Source organism: Myotis yumanensis, unplaced genomic scaffold, assembly GCF_028538775.1.
Source record: "Myotis yumanensis isolate MYYU_CA2020_CCGP unplaced genomic scaffold, mMyoYum1.0.hap1 SCAF_12, whole genome shotgun sequence".
In the NCBI taxonomy this organism is placed as follows: domain Eukaryota; kingdom Metazoa; phylum Chordata; class Mammalia; order Chiroptera; family Vespertilionidae; genus Myotis; species Myotis yumanensis.
Window position 1 is genome coordinate 28,737,404 of NW_027223763.1, and position 19,389 is coordinate 28,756,792.

The 19,389-nt window shown below is 42.9% G+C and overlaps 1 long non-coding RNA gene across 1 annotated transcript; it reads right to left on the minus strand.

The window, feature by feature from the left end:
- Positions 1-884: 884 nt before the first annotated feature.
- On the minus strand, positions 885-17,806 carry LOC139021066 (uncharacterized). Its single transcript, XR_011473397.1, has 3 exons — positions 17,699-17,806; positions 3,527-3,638; positions 885-2,485 (listed from the first exon to the last, which is right to left on the minus strand). It is a non-coding gene; the product is annotated as an uncharacterized lncRNA (long non-coding RNA).
- Positions 17,807-19,389: the final 1,583 nt, after the last annotated feature.

Sequence of the window (19,389 nt, forward strand, 5' to 3'; positions counted from 1 at the left end):
GCTCAGTCCCCAGTGGGGAGCATGCAGGGAGACAGCCAATCAATGATTCTCTCCCGTGTTTGATGTTTCTGTCTCTCTCCTCTCCCTTCCTCTCTGAAATCAATAAAAAAAATATTTTTAAAAATAAGTAACTTATTTGGTGTGCTTTATTCAATAAGATTTTATTCTACTTTAACAAATTATCATGAAATATTTATTATTACAGTAAATCCTCAGCTTATTTCAACTTATAAAGGGATTAATATTTTCTATCTCCCATTAACAATTCATAAATTTAAATTTGTGATAATAAATGTAAGATTTCAACTTAAAACTGTGTGAGAGGGTTATTATTACTTTAGGGAGCTCATGAGCAAAAAAGTTTTGAGCTCTGTGGCTCGAAATAATGTTTTGAAAAGCAATGGCTACATAGTGACTTGATCCTGTCAGACCTAAGTCTCCCTTCTTCTAATAAATATTTAAAATAATACCTAGCCAGTTTGGCTCAGTGGATAAAGCGTCAGCCTGCGGACTGAAGGGCCCCAGGTTCGATTCCGGTCAAGGGCATGTACCTTGGTTGCGGGCACATCCCCAGTAGGGGGCGTGCAGGAGGCAGCTGATTGATGTTTCTCTCTCATCGATGTTTCAAATTCTCTATCCCTCTCCCTTCCTCTCTGTAAAGAATCAATAAAATATATTTTAAAAAAATAAAATAAAATAACAGCACCTTTATTGATCTAAAATGAAATCCATAGATAACAACCTATCTATACACATAATTTCAAAACACCAAAAGTGTCTTTCCTAGCTGTGATATAAAAGAGGAATGAGGACAGTAATAATAATAGGTATTTCGATACATAAATGGTTGGACATGAGTATTACAGAAGACTTAAGGAAGCACTCAGATGCATGTACCTAACTATAAGAAATGAGTCAGTTAGGATTTAAGAGAAGTAAGATCAGAGGCCATCACATTAAAAACATGCTAGATTAAACACTGGTGTTAGGATAACTAATAACAGACCAATTTATTTATATATAACAATAACACCCTACACAAAAGTTTGGTGGAACATTCAAAAATTAGGCAGAACTCAGGATCTCTAAATCATATGAAATTCAGGACATTTATTTGACATCCCAAATGTATTGCCAATGTTGAAGTATGAAGAGTAACAAGATAACATTTCTTCTCTTATGGAATACATGACCTAGTGGGGTTGGTAGAAAAATAAACACCTACTTTAAAGCAATATATTCTTAATTATGTGGAACTGTTCTCACGTTGCACATTGCAGAGTCCAATATTTGTGGTCCCCAACTATCAAAATGCCCGTAAAATCCACCTCCCATCACTACAGAAATCAAAAACGCCCCACAAATGTTTAAAATGCCCCTCCAGGGGCAGTACCGCTGCTGTTAAGAACCGCTGGCCTCCTGGATAGAGAACAAGCATGTTAGCCCACTAGGATCTGGCTCTGGCCTTCTCTCCAGCCTTCTCTGCTGCTACGTCTGACTTCTAAACATAAAGAACTATTCTTAGTTCCCTAAGTGAGCCACATTAGTTCATCAGCCTGAAATGTCTTATCTTCCCTTGACTTCTGACTAACTGTTCTTCTTTGAAGCCTTCCACCCCACTTTTTATAACCCTTAATACATTATTTTAAATTTTTAAAATATATTCTTATTGATTTCAGAGAGGAAGGGAGAGGGAGAAAGAGACAGAAACATCAGTGATGAGAGAGAATCACTGATCGGCTGCCTCTTGCATGCCCCCTATTGGGGATCGAGTCCAAAACCCGGACATGTGCCCTTGACCAGAATCAAACCTGGGACCCTTCAGTCCACAAGCTGAAGCTCTATCCACTGAGCCAAACCAACTAGGGCAATACATTGTTTTTAAAGTAGATAGTTACTTTCTACCTACCCCACTAAATTGTGTATTCCATAAAAGAAAGAACTGTCATATTTAATCTTTGTACCTTAACACCGTGCAAGACGTTTTACAGTCAAATAAATGTTTTCTCAATGAATAAACAAGAGCACAGATGAATGGATTCACTTTACCAAAAAAGAGGGGCGGGGGACTATTTCCTCTGAGACTGCAGAGAAATATGGGACAATGGGTTCAAGGATGGATTTAGTGATAAATTTAACTTATCTCTTGAGCACTGAATTCAGTGAGATGTAAACATAAGCTCCTCTCCTACCAGCCTTCTTCACCTATGCCATGATAAATGTCTCCTTCCCACTCATCACAACAGCATGAACAGATTCCACACCTCTCTGCTCCCTTTTGGTTACGTGAGAACTCACTCCAACCCAACTGGTTTAAACTCCAATCTCAGGTTCAAGGTAGAAGTCATCTCCTCCCCTCTTCCAGCCCAAGCCCGAGCCATGGCTTAAGGAACCTGAAGTGAGGAGGAGTATATGGTCCCTTCTATGACGTCTCCTCTTCCTCTTCTAGTTCTCTAGAAGGCGCTCTAGAGGGGTTCTAGCTCTTCTGGGATTGCGCAGCAGGAAGAAAACAGAGAGGAAAGAGATAACAGTCTCGTCAGTCAACAGAGTAGTTACACAAACCACTGCTGGTTGTAGATGACAGGCCATTCCAGCCTGTTTCCAGGCAGACGTCAAAATGCCAGATCTCTTATAGGGCACTGTGTATGTTCTTTAGAAAGTCCCATGAGGCCTCTAATGTAGACAACCCTGCTCCAAGTCATCTCCTTTAACCCCTCTATCTTCTGTCCAGCAGGCAGCCTGTCAGATGGGCTACCAGCAAGATGCTCAAGTCCAGCTCTCTTTCCCAGGGTCCCTTTGACCACAAGAAACTCATGCGTCTTTGCTAAGCCAAGCTATTCCACCATCACCCTGCCCAGTCCTTCCACCTCTCTTTAATTTCCTTTCCTCTTCTCAGATCAATGCAGAGCCTACCAAGTCTACTGTCCAAACATAGTTTAACCAGGGAATGAGAGATCAGTCTCTCTTTCATGTATATGCTCTTTGATACCCTCTTGCCTGGTTTGGGGCGAGAGAGAGGAAAGTACTCCTTACTAAGCTCATGACTCCCTCCCTTGAGTCATCTTATATCTTGTTGACGGGAAGAACACTATCCTTCAGAGTCTAGAGGGTTCCTCCCAAAATGATATCTTTAAAAAACTCTAAACTCCCCCTTGTGATGCTGCCTCCTATCAGTCTGAGAGTCACACAGAAAATCAACCTCACTAGTGAGCATTCTAGTGTTTATTTTGTGCCTATGCCAACAATGTGCCATGAGTGTTACGTCTAGTAACTTATTTAACCTGCCTAACAGCCCTCTAAGACAGGTTCTATTATAGTCCCATTTCGTAAAGACACAGACCTAGAGATGTTAACCACTACCCAAAACTACTAGTTAGTAAGTGAGGGAACAGAAATGTGACCACTTCAGAGTCACATCTACATTCAATTAAAAACAGTAGCCCCCAGCCCTCACCGGTTTGGCTCAGTAGAGCGTCAGCCTTGGGATCAAAGGGTCCAGGATCTGATTCCGGTCAAAAGCATGTACCTTGGTTGCAGGCTCCTCCCCAGCCCAGTCCTGGTGAGGGCTCATGCAGGCAATCGAACTGTTTCTCTCACATTGATGTTTCTCTCTGTCTTTCCTCTCTCTTCCACTCTCCCTAAAAATCAATGGAAAAAAATCCTCGGGTGAGAATTAAAAAAAAACACAGTAGCATCCAGATTGATCCTTCACTTCATTAAGCCAATTTAGAATAATTTTTAGTTCTTTTGATAAAATTTATCTTCAAAGAATCACTATTTACCACATACACACACACACATATATATATGTATATACATATATATAATTTTAAGTGGCTATAAAATTTAAATGAAGAACTATTTTTTCATCTATAAAAATTGTTTCAGAAATAATACCTAATGCTAGCAAGTGTGTGGGAAAATGGTATTCTCGTACACTGCTAGTGAGGTATGATCTGGTACAACAGTAAAAAGCAGCTTGGCAATCTCCATTAAAAGCTTTTAAAATATTTTTAGCATTAACCTATCAATTCCACTTTAAGAATTTAGCTAAAGAAAATCATAGACTTAGCCTTGACCAGTGTGGCTGAGTGGATAGAGAATCAGTCAAGGGCATGTACCTGGGTTGCAGGTTCAATCCCCACCCCCCACCCCCAATCAGGGCGTATGCATCTCTCATATTGATGTTTAAAAAAAAAAAAGCATAGCTTTCACCTCAAAGATACTCAACAATCTTGTCTTTAATAATAAAAGGTTAGGAAATATCTAAATTTCTAATTATAGGGCATTGTATAATTAAACTAGAGGCCCGATGCATGAAATTCATGCCAGAGTAGGCCTTCCTTCCTCCGGCTGCCAGCACTGGCTTCCCTCTAGCACCCAGCACCTGAGACCCAGGCTTCCCTATGGCCACTGGCAGGCACCTGGGACCCAGGCTTCCCTCACAGCCCCGGCTTTGCCCTGAAGGTCATCTGGAAGGATGTCCGGTCTAATTAGCATATTACACTTTTATTATTACAGATTATATTACCCTTATACATTAAAATCCAAGCAGCCCATTAAACATTATTTCAGAGATATATGATATCAAAGATTGTTCACCATACATCATTAAGTGAAAATAGGTTGAAAGATGTATGGAATGAACCCAGTTTCATTAAAAATACACACACACACACACACACACACACGAAACCTCGAATTGCATAAATCAAAATGTTGAGACGGCTGTCTTTGGGGATAGTATGAGTTAGAATTTTATATTTAACTAGAGGCCCGGTGCACAAAAATTTGTGCACTCGGGGGGCGGGGGGGTCCCCCAGCCCAGCCTGTGCCCTCTCGCAGTCTGGGACCCCTCGGGAGATAACGACCTGCTGGCTTAGGCCTGCTCCCGGGTGGCAGAGGGCAGGCCCAATCCCTAGGTGCAGCCCCTGGTCAGGCTCAGAGCAGGGCTGATTGGGGAGTTGGGGCACCGCCCCCTGTCATGCACAGAGCAGGGCGGATCGGGAGGTTGCAATGCCACCCTCAGTCACACTCAGGATAGACTGATTGGGGGGTTAGGGCACTGCCCCCTGTTACACTCAAGGCAGGGTCAATGGGGAGGTTGTGGCGCCACACCCTGTCACGCACAGAGCAGGGCCAATCAGGGGGGTGGGGCGCTGCCCCCTGTCACTCACAGAGCAGGGCCAATCAGGGGGTTGGGGCGCTGCCCCCTGTCACTCACAGAGCAGGGCCCATCAGGGGGGTGGGGCGCTGCCCCCTGTCACTCACAGAGCAGGGCCCATCAGGGGGTTGAGGAGCTCCCCCCTGTCACTCACAGAGTAGGGCCGATAGGGGAGCTGGGACACCGCCCCCTGTCACACACAGAGCAGGGTGGATCAAGGGGTTGGGGCGCTGCACCCTGTCACACTCAGGACAGGGCCAATGGGGAGGTTATGGCTCTACCCTGTCACACACAGAGCAAGGCCCGTGGAGGGGGATTGGGGCGCCACCCTCTATCACCCACAGAACAGGGCCGATCAGGGGGTTGGGGCGCCACCACTGTCACACTCAGGGCAGGGCCGATGGAGAGGTTATGGTTCTACCCTGTCACACACAGAGCAGGGTCCGTGGGGGCGGGGGGGTTGGGGCGCCTCACCCTGTCACTCACAGAGCCGCAGCGCTGCCCCCTGTCACGCTGATCCCAATGCCGGGAGCCTTGCTGCTCCGCTGATCCCAGTGCTGGGAGGCATATTACCCTTTTGCTATATAGGATAGAGGCCTGGTGCATGGGTAGGGGCCGGCTGGTTTGCCCTGAAGGGTGTCCTGGATCAGGGTGGGGATCCCCACTGGGGTGCCTGGCCAGGCTGGCTGAGGGGCTGAGGGCTGTTTTCCCGCTGGCAGTTGACTAAAAGCTCCCAACTGTTACTTGTTTTCTTTTTTTTTTTTTATTCTGGGCCAGCTTTAGCTCTGAGGCCTTGCTGCTGAAAACATCAATACAATGTTGCAGTCCGGGGCTGACTGAAAGCCGGTTTTGTTTAGCTTCTTATTTGCAACATAGTATATAGTTGCTTAGAGTTGCAGTTGAGAGGCCGGCAAGTGAGGCGGGAACGTTGGAGCCTGCAGTCCCTGGAGGAAGCAAGCCTCCCTGCTCGCTTCAGTGCATGGCTGCCGGCCACCATCTTGGCTGACAGTTAATTTGCATAAGGATACGCTGATTAGCCAATGGGAGGGGTAGCGGTCATACGCCAATTACCATGTTTCTCTTTTATTAGTGTAGATTGTATTTTCAATGATTGTGTATTACTTTTGTAATAAGAAGTATATGAGGGTGTTTTCTCTTTTAAACGGTATCACGGGGATGAAAAGATACCAAAATATTTTTTATGTTATTGAAATAGGTCTGTAGTTTCCATTTAACAAATATACCAATAAAAATTAATGTAGCTTTTATATATAAATTACAGTATATTTGTTTACAAAGATATATTACTTAAAACATTTTATAACTCTTTTATACAGCCCTACCACAGTTAGTATGCAGCTCAATAAATACTTGAATTGAATTAAATAGCCTAGTGTAAAATTTTTATAAACAATCAGGAAGAACACAGTGAAGTCCCAGTTTATAAATCATAGTAAGTCCCTCCATTATACCTCAATCACATTTGACACTGTGGACCATCACCTTCTTCTTAAAGCTCTTCCCATGGCTCCTGCCACAGCTCATTATCCCAGTCATCCTTCCATCTCACTGTCCGGTGCTCTCTCACTCCAGCAAGACCCTCTTCCTCCTCTGAGCTGTAGGCTTCCCACCCCCATGCTGTAGTTTCAGCTTTCTGCATTCTCCTTTCCATACTCACTTCCTTGGTGAGTTTATCCACAGTCATGACATCACCTGCCACCTCAATGGAGATAATTTCAGGGGCATGACCTTACTTCATTGGGTGTGGGCATGTGTGCTGTCATTGCTACATATATAAGGTATTTTGATGTTGCCCAACAGCAATGATAGGATTTTACAGTACAGCTCACAGAGGGAAAGACTGCTTGGAGCACCTGAGGAAGAGTTGTGGGCATCGATGGCAATGAACTCCTTCCCCTCCCCATAAAAGAAACCAAATAAAAATACATAAATAAATAGTGAGCAAAGCACATGTCTTAAGTGGTCAGGTTAATGGTGTCATACCTTGTTTAGGGATGCAAGAAACTAAATGAAATAATTAGCCAATAGAAGATTTTTTAAAAAGTCCTAGATTCCACATTTACAAAGCTCACTTATATGAATAAAGTACATATTTTCTTCTAAGTATGTTTTTTATTGATTTTTAGAGAGAGAGGATTTTTAGGGATATAGCAATAGAAACATCGATGAAAGACAAACATCATTAATCAACTGCCTCCTGCATGACCCCCACTGGGGATTGAGCCAGAAACCTGCACATGTGCCCTGACCGGGAATCGAACTGTAACCTCTTGGTTCCTAGGTCGACGCTCAACAACTGAACCACACCAGTCAGGTAACAAAGTACATATTTTTATTAATCACATTTTTTTTACTTTTCTGGTGGTCAGTCCTTGTCAGCAAATCACATTACTCTGTGGACTCACCTTCAAGACTAATCTGCCTCCCTTCCCTTCCAGTCAGATTTCTGCCCTTAAGCTTCTCCGATGTAGGAATTGCAAGACGCCACTGGGCTTGCAAATTCATTCTTTACACTCAGGGTATGTTAGTCAGAGGTCCTGAAATAAGATCAGGGCAACAGGCATCCCTTGCATCCAGTACCCAGAACATAAAGGTCACAGATTTTGGGAATAGGAAGACAGCAATTATGGGCTAATTTCTGACTAATCCTGGCAAGGAGAAAAGCGTATGGTAGAAAGCTCCAGATGAGGAAAAATAAACGGTAGGTGCCGACAGCCCCGGCCGGTGTGACTCAGTTCATTGGAGCTTTGTCCCATTTGTCAAAAGGTGGCGCGTTCCACTCTTGGTCAGGGCACATACCCAAGTTGCTGGCACATGTGGGAGGCAACTGATCGATGTTTCTCTCTCACATCAATGTTTCTTTCTCTCAAAATTTAATAAAGAAGATTTTTTTTTTTTAAGGTGGGCGCTAACAGAAATAGCAGACCACAAGAATCTGTCCTCACAGGCTTGACAGGGTCAGGTATCATGGATGGGTTTCAACCACATGGTTCTTCCTTGGCAACAGGTGCGGCCGGTGCTGGGACACTTGGTGCTGAGGCAGGTACACATGAGTAAGCAGCCCCCTGCAGCTGCATGCACTGAGCTACCTGCTCAGCTAGGCCACATGCCTCTGGCATCTATACTAACTTACCTCAGATGGGAACAGGGACACAGGCCTGCATCATCCCTGCCTTACCTCGTCAATGATGGTATGAGTTAACTGGTACACGCTACTCACCTAAAGGTCTACTACATCTTCACAGCTGGGATCCCACACCTTTCAGAAGTCCTCAGATCAGTTTAACATAGTCTGACCTGACCATTTAGACAGTCTTTAAGGCACTGCTCAGACTCTCTTGAATAAAAATTTCTTGGTCTCTCAGATAGCCGCCTCTCCCCTGCTTCTCTGCTTGAGATGGATCTGGATGTACGAGGGGAAGGGGACTCTGCAGCAGCAGGAAAGAGGTGAACTTGAGCAAGTGGTCCTCTGGCCTCCTATACCCAGCGCAATGTTTCTTCACCCTGTTTGCTGCTTACACTGCTGGCGATCATGGGCCAACTCTGTAGCTGGTATAACTCTAGGATCCCTGAGTGGTGCCCTGTGGCAGAATCCATTGCACTGTCTTCCCCTGGCATTCTTTTTCTGAGTCTGGTTGTAATGCCTATCACACCCCTCCAATGTCTGTGTACTGAGCACATATGAACAGAAACTGTTCCTGTAGTCTCTGCACCAAGGGCTTCCCCGTTGCACATGAAAATGCCCCACATCTTGACTTCCAGGGTCAGACGTTTTCAAGAAGTCTCACTGATGCCACTTTCAAAATATCTCTCCATTTAAAATCTACATTCCGCCCCCCGCCCCCCCCCCCCCCCATCTAGTTCCAGGCTTACCAGTCTGTGCCCACACTCAGCAAGAATGAGTGCATGATCGATTAATAATGTCTGCTCTGGATAGATGATAGGGGAGCCACACCATGAACAATCGTTAATTTCTTCTTCCTCAAATCCATCAATCCAAATTAATCTGCCCTCTTTATTTGTATCTACCAAAATCCTCTCAGAATTAGTTCAAGGGAGAGAAAAAAATGGCGGAGGCTTAGACGGACGTGTTGGTCCTTCGTCCCGGAGCAGATAGGGGCGAGCAGCTGAAACGGGTAACAACCAGCCCGATCAAGCTGGGGAGGTTCAGCTGAGAGACAGTCTGCAGCCAGGAAAGACAGAGAACTCCTGAAAAATGCGGATGGTTAGAGATTGAGGCTGAAACTTCCCCCTGGGCGCCAGCGCAGCGGCGAGACCACGCCATCTTGGGAAGCGGTTACCTACCGGCATCCAGAGATCGGCTACTAACCCAGCGGCTACTAACCCGGAGGCGGCGACTTGCGGGCGGCGCGACTGCGGGAGCCCAGAGGAGGCCTGCGCCCCTCCACGGAGGGGCGGACACTCCTCGGCGGCCAGCAGAGGCACAGCGACCACACCATCTTGGGAAACAGAGCTGCTTGAGACTAGGATCCTGGCCTCAGCACCACCCAGTCTGATCTCAGACGCATACCAGGACCCTGCAGCCACTGGGGACAGAGACCTGTGACCACAGCTACAGACCTGCAGACACGGAAAGTTCGGAGATCCCTGCTGCAGATCCGTGAGTAGCAGAGCCCATCCCCCCTTCCCCCAGGATCGCGGGCAGTGCCAGAGTAACTAACTGATAGACCTACCCCTTGCCGGGGCCTCAGCGCTGCAGAAACTTTGGCCTGAAAGTGCGCGAGCACCTTAGAACTGATCCTATGCGCACTTCGGGCTTCAGAGCCCTGGGCTGGGAGCAAAAACGCGCACAGCACCAGGAACTAATCCTGTGCGCACTGCTGGCATCAGAGCCCTGGGCTGGGAGCAAAAACGCGCACAGCACCAGGAACTAATCCTGTGCGCACTGCTGGCATCAGAGCCCTGGGCTGGGAGCAAAAACGCGCACAGCACCAGGAACTAATCCTGTGCGCACTGCTGGCATCAGAGCCCTGGGCTGGGAGCAAAAACGCGCACAGCACCAGGAACTAATCCTGCGCGCACTGCTGGCATCAGAGCCCTGGGCTGGGAGCAATCGCGCGAACGGGAGTTTGTCCGCCTAGCACAGGCCCAGAAACCCCGTTTCTCAGGGCAGGAGGCAGCACCAAGCACCAGTGACTTGACTGTGTTTCTTATCACCTGCGCCTGAGATCCTGATTTCCTGTGCATTCATACTAAGAGCCAGTGAATCCAATTCCTGGTGCAAGGGCACACAGGGACCCTGATTCTCAAGGTGAGGTTGCGCGAAGCAACAGAGACTCTGATACTGAACTCTTGGGGAACTCTGACTCCTGGCGCAAGCTAGGGGGCTCTGCTCTGGTGCTAAACACGCGTCAGGGGGGCCTCTATTTCAGCACAGTGCAGGCAGGGTCCCTAATTCTAAGGGCACGCGCGAGGCCACATTGAGTGTTGGCAACACTGACACAGAGCGAGCCTGGTTCCCACCAACCAACAACAACCACACATCTTAGTGTCAGAGCTCTTCAGTGACACTAGGGTGGTGGGAGCCTCCCACTGCGCACGGCCCAGGCCCACGCAACTCAACCTTTGAACCATCAGGAGATAATCAGAATGAAGAGACGACACAATACCCAGAGGAAAGACAATGAAGAATCACCAAGAAAGGAAATTAATGAAGCTGAAGCGTGCAACATGACAGAAAAAGAATTCAGAATGATGGTTGTACAATTCATTCACCGGATGGATGAGAAAATCAACAACCTATGCAAGAATCAGGAAGAAATGAAAAGTGATATAGCTACAATCAAAAACACCATGGAAAGTTTCAACAGCAGACTAGAAGAAGCAGAAGACCGAATTAGTGAGTTAGAAGATAAGGCAGAGAAACAAGCTCAATCTGAACAGCAACTGGAGAAAAGAATTAAAAAACAGGAGGAGAGCCTAAGGGAGCTTCAGGACAACATGAAACGAAGTAACATACGCATAATAGGGCTGCAAGAAGGACAAGAAGAGCAGCAAGGATTAGAAAATCTATTTGAAGAAATAATGACAGAAAACTTCCCAGATATGGGGAAGAAAAAAGTTACACAAATACAGAGAGTCCCAGGCAAGATGAACCCCAAAAGACCGACACCAAGACACGTCATAATAACGATGGCAAATGTACAAGACAAAGAGAGAATCTTAAAGGCTGCAAGAGAGAAACAGAGAGTTACCTACAAAGGGTCCCCCATCAGATTATCAAACGATTTCTCAACAGAAACACATCAGGCCAGAAAAGAATGGACGGAAATCTACAAAGTGATGCAAAGCAAAGGACTGAATCCAAGAATACTCTATCCAGCAAGGCTATCATTCAAAATTGAAGGGGAAATAAGAAGCTTCACAGACAAAAAAAGGCTAAGGGAGTTCATCACCACCAAGCCAGCAATGCAAGAAATGCTAAAGGGACTGGTGTAAAAAGAAGAAATAAAAAGCCCAGAAAGAAAGCAGCCACAAAAAAATAGAAATGGCTACAAACAAGTACCTTTCAATAATAACTTTAAATGTAAATGGACTAAATGGTCCAATCAAAAGATATCGAGTGGCTGAATGGATAAAAAAACATGACCCATACATTTGCTGTCTACAAGAGACCCACCTCATTAGAAGGGACTCACACAGACTGAAAGTGAAGGGATGGAAAAATATCTTTCAGGCAAATGGAAATGAAAAAAAAGCTGGGGTAGCAATACTTATATCCGACAAAATAGACCTCAAAGTGAAGGCCATAACCAGAGATAAGGAAGGCCACTTCATAATACTAAAGGGATCAATACAACAAGAGGATATAACCCTGATAAACATATATGCACCCAATGCAGGAGCACCCACATACATAAGAAAACTCCTGGAAGGTATCAGGGGAGAGATCGACAACAATACAATCATAGTAGGGGACTTTAATACACCACTAACATCACTGGATAAATCCGCTAGACAAAAACTCAGCAAAGAAACAGCAATCCTAAATGACTCACTAGATCAGATGGACTTAATTGACATCTTCAGAACACTTCACCCCACAGCTGCGGAATATACATTCCTCTCAGGTGCTCATGGGACATATTCAAAAATAGACCACATATTGGGTCACAAGCAAAGTCTCCACAAATTCAAGAAGATTGAAATCATAAAAAGCATCTTCTCAGACCACGATGGCATAATGTTAGAAATAAACCACAATAAAAACAACCCAAAATACTCAAACACTTGGAAGCTGAATAGCATGTTATTAAATATTGATTGGGTTACCGATGACATCAAAGAAGAAATTAAAAACATCCTGGACACTAATGACAATGAAAACACAACAATCCAAAACCTCTGGGACACAATGAAAGCAGTCCTGAGAGGGAAGTTTATAGCTCTACAGGCCTACCTCAAAAAACAAGAAAAAATGGTAGTTAATCATCTAACTCTACAACTCAAAGAATTAGAAAGAGAGCAACAAGAAAAGCCCAGAGTGAGCAGAAGGAAGGAGATAATAAAGATTAGAGCAGAAATCAATGAAATAGAGACCAAAAAAACAATACAGAAAATCAATGAAACCAAGAGCTGGTTCTTTGAAAGGATAAACAAGATTGACAAACCCCTAGCCAGGCTCACCAAGAAGCAAAGAGAGAGGTCCCAAATAAACCAAATCAGAAATGATAGAGGCGAAATAACAACAGACCCCAAAGAAATACAAATGATTGTTAAACAATACTACGGACAACTCTACTCCAACAAACTAGACAACCTGGAGGAAATGGACAAATTCCTAGAAAAATACAACATTCCAAAACTCAATCAGGAAGAATCTAAAAATCTCAATAGGCCAATAACGATGGAAGAAATTGAAGCAGTCATCAAAAAGCTTCCAGCAAACAAAAGCCCAGGACCAGACGGCTTCTCAGGGGAGTTTTACCAAACTTTTAAGGAAGAACTGAAACCTATCCTCCTCAGATTACTACATAAAGTCCAAGAGGATGGAACACTTCCAAACACATTTTATGAAGCTAGCATCACCCTAATACCAAAACCAGGTAAAGACAACACAATGAAAGAGAATTACAGGCCAATATCCCTCATGAACATAGATGCCAAAATCTTCAACAAAATCTTAGCAAATCGGATCCAGCAGTACATCAGAAGGATCATACACCATGACCAAGTAGGATTTATCCCAAGGATGCAAGGATGGTACAACATCCGTAAATCAATAAACGTGATACATCACATAAACAAATTGAAAGAAAAAAACCACATGGTCATATCAATTGATGCAGAAAAAGCATTTGACAAAATCCAACACCCATTTTTGATAAAAACTCTCAGCAAGGTGGGAATAGAAGGATCATACCTCAACATAATAAAAGCCATATATGGCAGGCCCACAGCCAACATCATACTCAATGGACAAAAACTAACACCATTTCCCCTAAGAACAGGAACAAGACAGGGATGTCCACTCTCTCCACTCCTGTTCAACATAGTCCTGGAAGTATTAGCCATTGCAATTAGGCAAGAAGAAGGAATAAAAGGCATCCAAATTGGAAAAGAGGAAGTAAAACTGTCCTTATTTGCAGATGACATGATATTATACATACAGAACCCTAGAGACTCCATCAAAAAACTACTAGACTTAATACATGAATTTGGCAATGTAGCAGGATACAAAATTAACCCCAAGAAATCCGAGGCATTTCTATATACCAATAGTGAACTTTCAGAAAGAGAGATTATAAAAACAATCCCATTTACCATCGCACCCCAAAAATTAAGATACCTAGGAATAAACTTAACTAAAGAGGTAAAAGACCTCTACTCAGAAAACTATAGGACGTTGAAAAAAGAGATAGAGGAAGACATAAACAGATGGAAGAACATACCATGTTCTTGGATTGGTAGAATCAACATCATTAAAATGTCCATACTACCCAAAGCAATCTATAAATTCAACGCACTTCCCATTAAAATACCAATGGCCTTCTTCAAGGATCTAGAACGAACTCTCCAAAAATTCATCTGGAATAAAAAAAGACCCCGAATAGCTGCAGCGATCCTGAGAAAAAACAAAGTAGGTGGGATCTCAATGCCAGATATCAAGCTGTATTACAAAGCCACTGTTCTCAAAACTGCCTGGTACTGGCACAAGAACAGACATATAGACCAGTGGAATAGAATAGAGAGTCCAGAAATTAGCCCGAACCAATATGCTCAATTAATTTTTGACAAAGGAGGCATGAACATACAATGGAGCCAAGATAGTCTCTTCAATAAATGGTGTTGGGAAAATTGGACAGATATATGCAAGAAAATGAAACTAGACCACCAACTTACACCATACACAAGAATAAACTCAAAATGGATAAAGGACTTAAATGTACGACAGGAAACCATAAAAATTCTAGAAGAATACAAAGGCAACAAAATCTCAGACTTATGCCAAAACAATTTCTTCACTGACACAGCTCCTAGGGCAGTTGAAACTAAAGAGAAACTGAACAAATGGGACTACATCAAAATAAAAAGCTTCTGCACAGCAAAAGAAACCATCAACAAAACAACAAGAAAACCCACCTCGTGGGAAAACATATTTGCCAACGTCATATCTGATAAGGGCTTAATCTCCAAAATTTATAGGGAACTCATACAACTTAACAAAAAGAAGATAAACAATCCAATCAAAAAATGGGCAAAGGATCTAAATAGACACCTTTCAAAAGAGGACATTCAGAAAGCCAAGAGACATATGAAAACATGCTCAAAGTCACTAATCATCCGAGAGATGCAAATCAAAACAACAATGAGGTACCATCTCACACCTGTCAGAATGGCCATCATCAACAAATCAATAAACGACAAGTGCTGGAGAGGATGTGGAGAAAAAGGAACACTTGTGCACTGCTGGTGGGAATGCAGACTGGTGCAGCCACTATGGAAGGCAGTATGGAGGTTCCTCAAAAAATTGGAAATGGAACTCCCATTTGACCCTGTGATCCCACTTCTAGGAATATATCCCAAGAAACCAGAAACACCAATCAGAAAGGATATATGCACCCCGATGTTCATAGCAGCACAATTCACCATAGCTAAGATCTGGAAACAGCCTAAGTGCCCATCAGTAGATGAATGGATTAGAAAGCTGTGGTACATCTACACGATGGAATACTATGCTGCTGTAAAAAAGAAGGAATTCTTACCATTTGCAACAGCATGGATGGAACTGGAGAGCATTATGCTAAGTGAAATAAGCCAGTCAATGAAGGAAAAATACCACATGATCTCACTCATTCATGGATAATAAAGACCATTACAAACTTTTGAACAATAATAGATACAGAGGCAGAGCTGCCTCAAACTGATTGTCAAACTGCAGTGGGAAGGCCAGGGAGGGTTGGGGGGGAGGAGGGAGGGGATTAAGAGATCAACCGAAGGACTGGTATGCATCCATATAACCATAACTAATGGACATAAGACACTGGGGGGTAAGGGAGGGCAGGGGTCTGTCAAGGGCGGGGGGGGAAAAAAGGACACTTATGTAATACACTTTGTAATACTTTTAGCGAAAAATTAAAAAAAAAAAAAAAGAAAAAAAAAAAGAATTAGTTCAAGCTTTATTTCTTCTATGAAAATCACCTGGGCTATAGTGGCTTTACCCTGATTTGAATTAACATCATTTATCTAGTTACGTAATATTAATACTGGTTTATAAATATTGATAGTAAATAGCACTTATTACTGACACTTGAAGTGGCTTGAAGAAAGGTGGTATCATTAACACAGAGCATGACTTGTTTTAAAGAAAATGTGAATGGTTAGCTATAGAGATACCTGGTGCTCTGGCCACCAGAAAAGAGGCCTAGCAGTTCTCTGAAGATACTATCAGTGAACTCTTTTGGCAAAAAAAAAAAAAAAGATATCAAAAATGGGACTGAGCCCTAACCGGGTTGGCTCAGTGGATAGAGCGTCAGCCTGCGGACTGAATGGTCCCAAGTTCGATTCCAGGCAAAGGCATGTATCTTGGTTGCGGGCACATCCCCAGTGGGGGGTGTGCAGGAGGCAGCTGATGGACTTTTCTCTTTCATCGATGTTTCTAACTCTCTATCCCTCTCTCTTCCTCTCTGTAAAATATCAATAAAATATTTTTTTTTAAATGGGACTGAAACAAAAAACAAATTGTTTTTGCTTAATTAAAGAAGAGAGTATTGCCCTAGCCAGTTTGGCTCAATGGACAGAGTGACAGCCTGCGGATCAAAGGGTCCTGGGTTCGATTCCAAGGGCATATACCTTGGTTGCAGGCTCTCCCCCACCTCCCCACCTGAGCCCTCAGGGCTCGTGCAGGAGGCAACCAATCGATGTTCTTCTCTCACATCGATATATCTCTGTCTTTCCCTCTCTTCCACTCGCCCTAAAAAAAGCAAATATGAGATATTGTGGAAATAAGCATCAGTGGAAAAATATCCTCGGGTGAGGATTAACATAAACAAACAAACAAATAAACAAATAAAAAATAAACTTTACCTTTTAATTTGAAAAGAAAAAAAGGAAAGAAAGATTATTTTTAAAAAAAGAGAAGAGCCCAGCTGGTGTGGCTTTGTGGTTGAGCGTCGAACTATGAACTAGGAGGTGGGGGCACATGCCTGGGTTGCAGGTGTGTGCAGGAGGCAGCCGATCAATGATTCTCTCTCATCATTGATGTTTCTATCTTTCTCTCCCTCTTCCTTCTTTTCTGAAATTAATAGAAAGTATTTTTTTTTTTTTAAAGAAGAAAGCATTAAGTCTGGTCACTATTCCTCAACAGTAACAGAAGCATGAGCTCACTTACTATGATTTTCCACCCTGTTCTATGATGCCACTCCCCATATTGCACTGTAGCTGACTATATGTAGCCTGAGTCCCTTTTCTCAACAAATCAGTGACCCTTTGTGGAAAAAGGTTCTTCCTCTCTATCATACAGGAAGATAAAGTAGTTTGCCAAGGAACTGAAATTCTTCCTTCAGTTGAGGAATCACAATAACATTTTCTTGACTTTGCCAATCATACAATGGGATGTTCACTAAAACACAACTACTCCCACCCTAACCGGTTTGGCTCAGGGGATAGAGCGTCGGCCTGCAGACTCAAGGGTCCCAGGTTCGATTCCAGTCAAGGGCATGTATGTTGCGGGCACATACCCAGTGGGGAGTGTGCAGGAGGCAGCTGATCGATGTTTCTCTCTTATTGATGTTTCTCTCTATCCCTATCCCTTCCTCTCTGTAAAAAACAACCCAATAAAATATATTTAAAAAACAACAACAAAAGAAACCACAACCACTCCCATTAAAATGTAAACTCCATGGAGCAAGGACATTGTCTAGTGTTTTCATCACTGTATTGCCAGCACCTGATCCAGTAGGTGACTGATATATATTTTACTAGTGAATCGTTAATACTTAATAAATAGTAGATGAAGACAATACACAGAAAAAGCTAATGTTTATATCCTACCATGTCTGTTTTGAGAGAGGTAATCTTCATTTCAGATTCGTCTTTTCCTATTGCACCTGTTGTGCTGCGAGGAGAAAGTTAAGAAAATGATCAAAATGAATCATAAACATAAAAAGACTGAAATATAAAAGCTAAAACTTCTAGATATAGAAAAAAACACAGGAGAAAAACTTTGTCACTTTGGTGTAAGCAAAGATTTCTTATGTAGGGCACAAAAAAGCAATAGTCATACAAGAAAGAAGGAAAAAATTAGATTTCACAAAAATTTAAAATTTATGCTCTTCAAAAGACTCCATAAAGAAAATAAAAAGGCAATATAAAAGAAGCCATGATGAGACTGAAATATTCATTTTTTTTAAAAATCATTAAAAATAAAAAGCCAAGCCACAGACTGGGAAGAAATATTTTTTAAAATATATTTTTTATTCCTCCCCATCCCCTTTCCTTTCTCAATCCACCTCATCAAAGTTAAGGTCTGTTATCAATTTGGTGTGTTTTCTTCCAATTTCTATACACCTCATTTTTGTGTGTGTTTTTTATGTATGTATTTGTACTACAAATAGGATTATATAAAACATTGTTATGCAACTTCTTTTTATGAGATCTATTTTTTTTCTAGTCTTCTATTTCTTTTGTATCTTCTCATTATCCTTAATTAAAACTGTACACATAAAAATTCTGCCAAAGTTGGAGTCTAGAGGTAGGGTGGGTCTCAATTAATCTCACTATTATATGGCCCATTAATCACCCATAATAGGATGGACTCGGGCTCAGCTTAGCTGAACAATGAAGATCCTAAAGAATGTTAACCATGTGTCAGGCTGAAAAGTTCCTTTCAGCAATATGGAGAAGGTTCTTAAGCAGGGAAATCTCATGATGAAGACCATGTTTCATGAAGAATAACATGGCAACAGTGTATATGATATAGACCAGAAGAAGGAGAGATTGGATAACAGGGAGACTAGCTCAGTGACGAATAGGAAATAGTAAAGCTGAAGAAATAAAATTCTGGACTATAGTTGTGGCCAGTGAAATGAAGAGAAACTTTTACTGAATTATAAGAAGGTAGACTAGTAGAGGGGGAAAAAACCCACAAATGACTGGAATTAGAAGAGCTAGATTTGAATTCCAACTGTGAAATTTATTAGCTATGTGACCTTCTGGCAAGGCACTTCTCTGCTCCATATCTCAGTTTGCCTGTCAATAAAATGAAGAACTTGGAATACTGGGGTCTCTAAGAGTATTTTTCAGAACTCTTTTTTTTTCTGGAAAAAAATTTTATTTTATTATTTTTTTAAAAAATATTTTTTATTGATTTTTTACAGAGAGGAAGGGAGAGGGACAGAGAGTTAGAAACATCGATGAGAGAGAAACATCGACCAGCTGCCTCCTGCACACCTCCCACTGGGGATGTGCCTGCAACCAAGGTACATGCCCTTGACCGGAATCGAACCCGGGACCCCCCAGTCCACAAGCCGACGCTCGATCCACTGAGCCAAACCGGTTTGGCTGGAAAAAAATTTTAAAGGCAAGATTGTTCTCACAGAAGCATGGCTAACGGGCTAATAGCGCCAGCTATCCTTAATTTCACCTCTCAGCCACCCTTGAGGCATTCTTGAGGAATCGCCAGAGGACTAGAGAACAACATTTGATAAATATCTAAAGACTCTACTATCAGCTCTAATATTCAA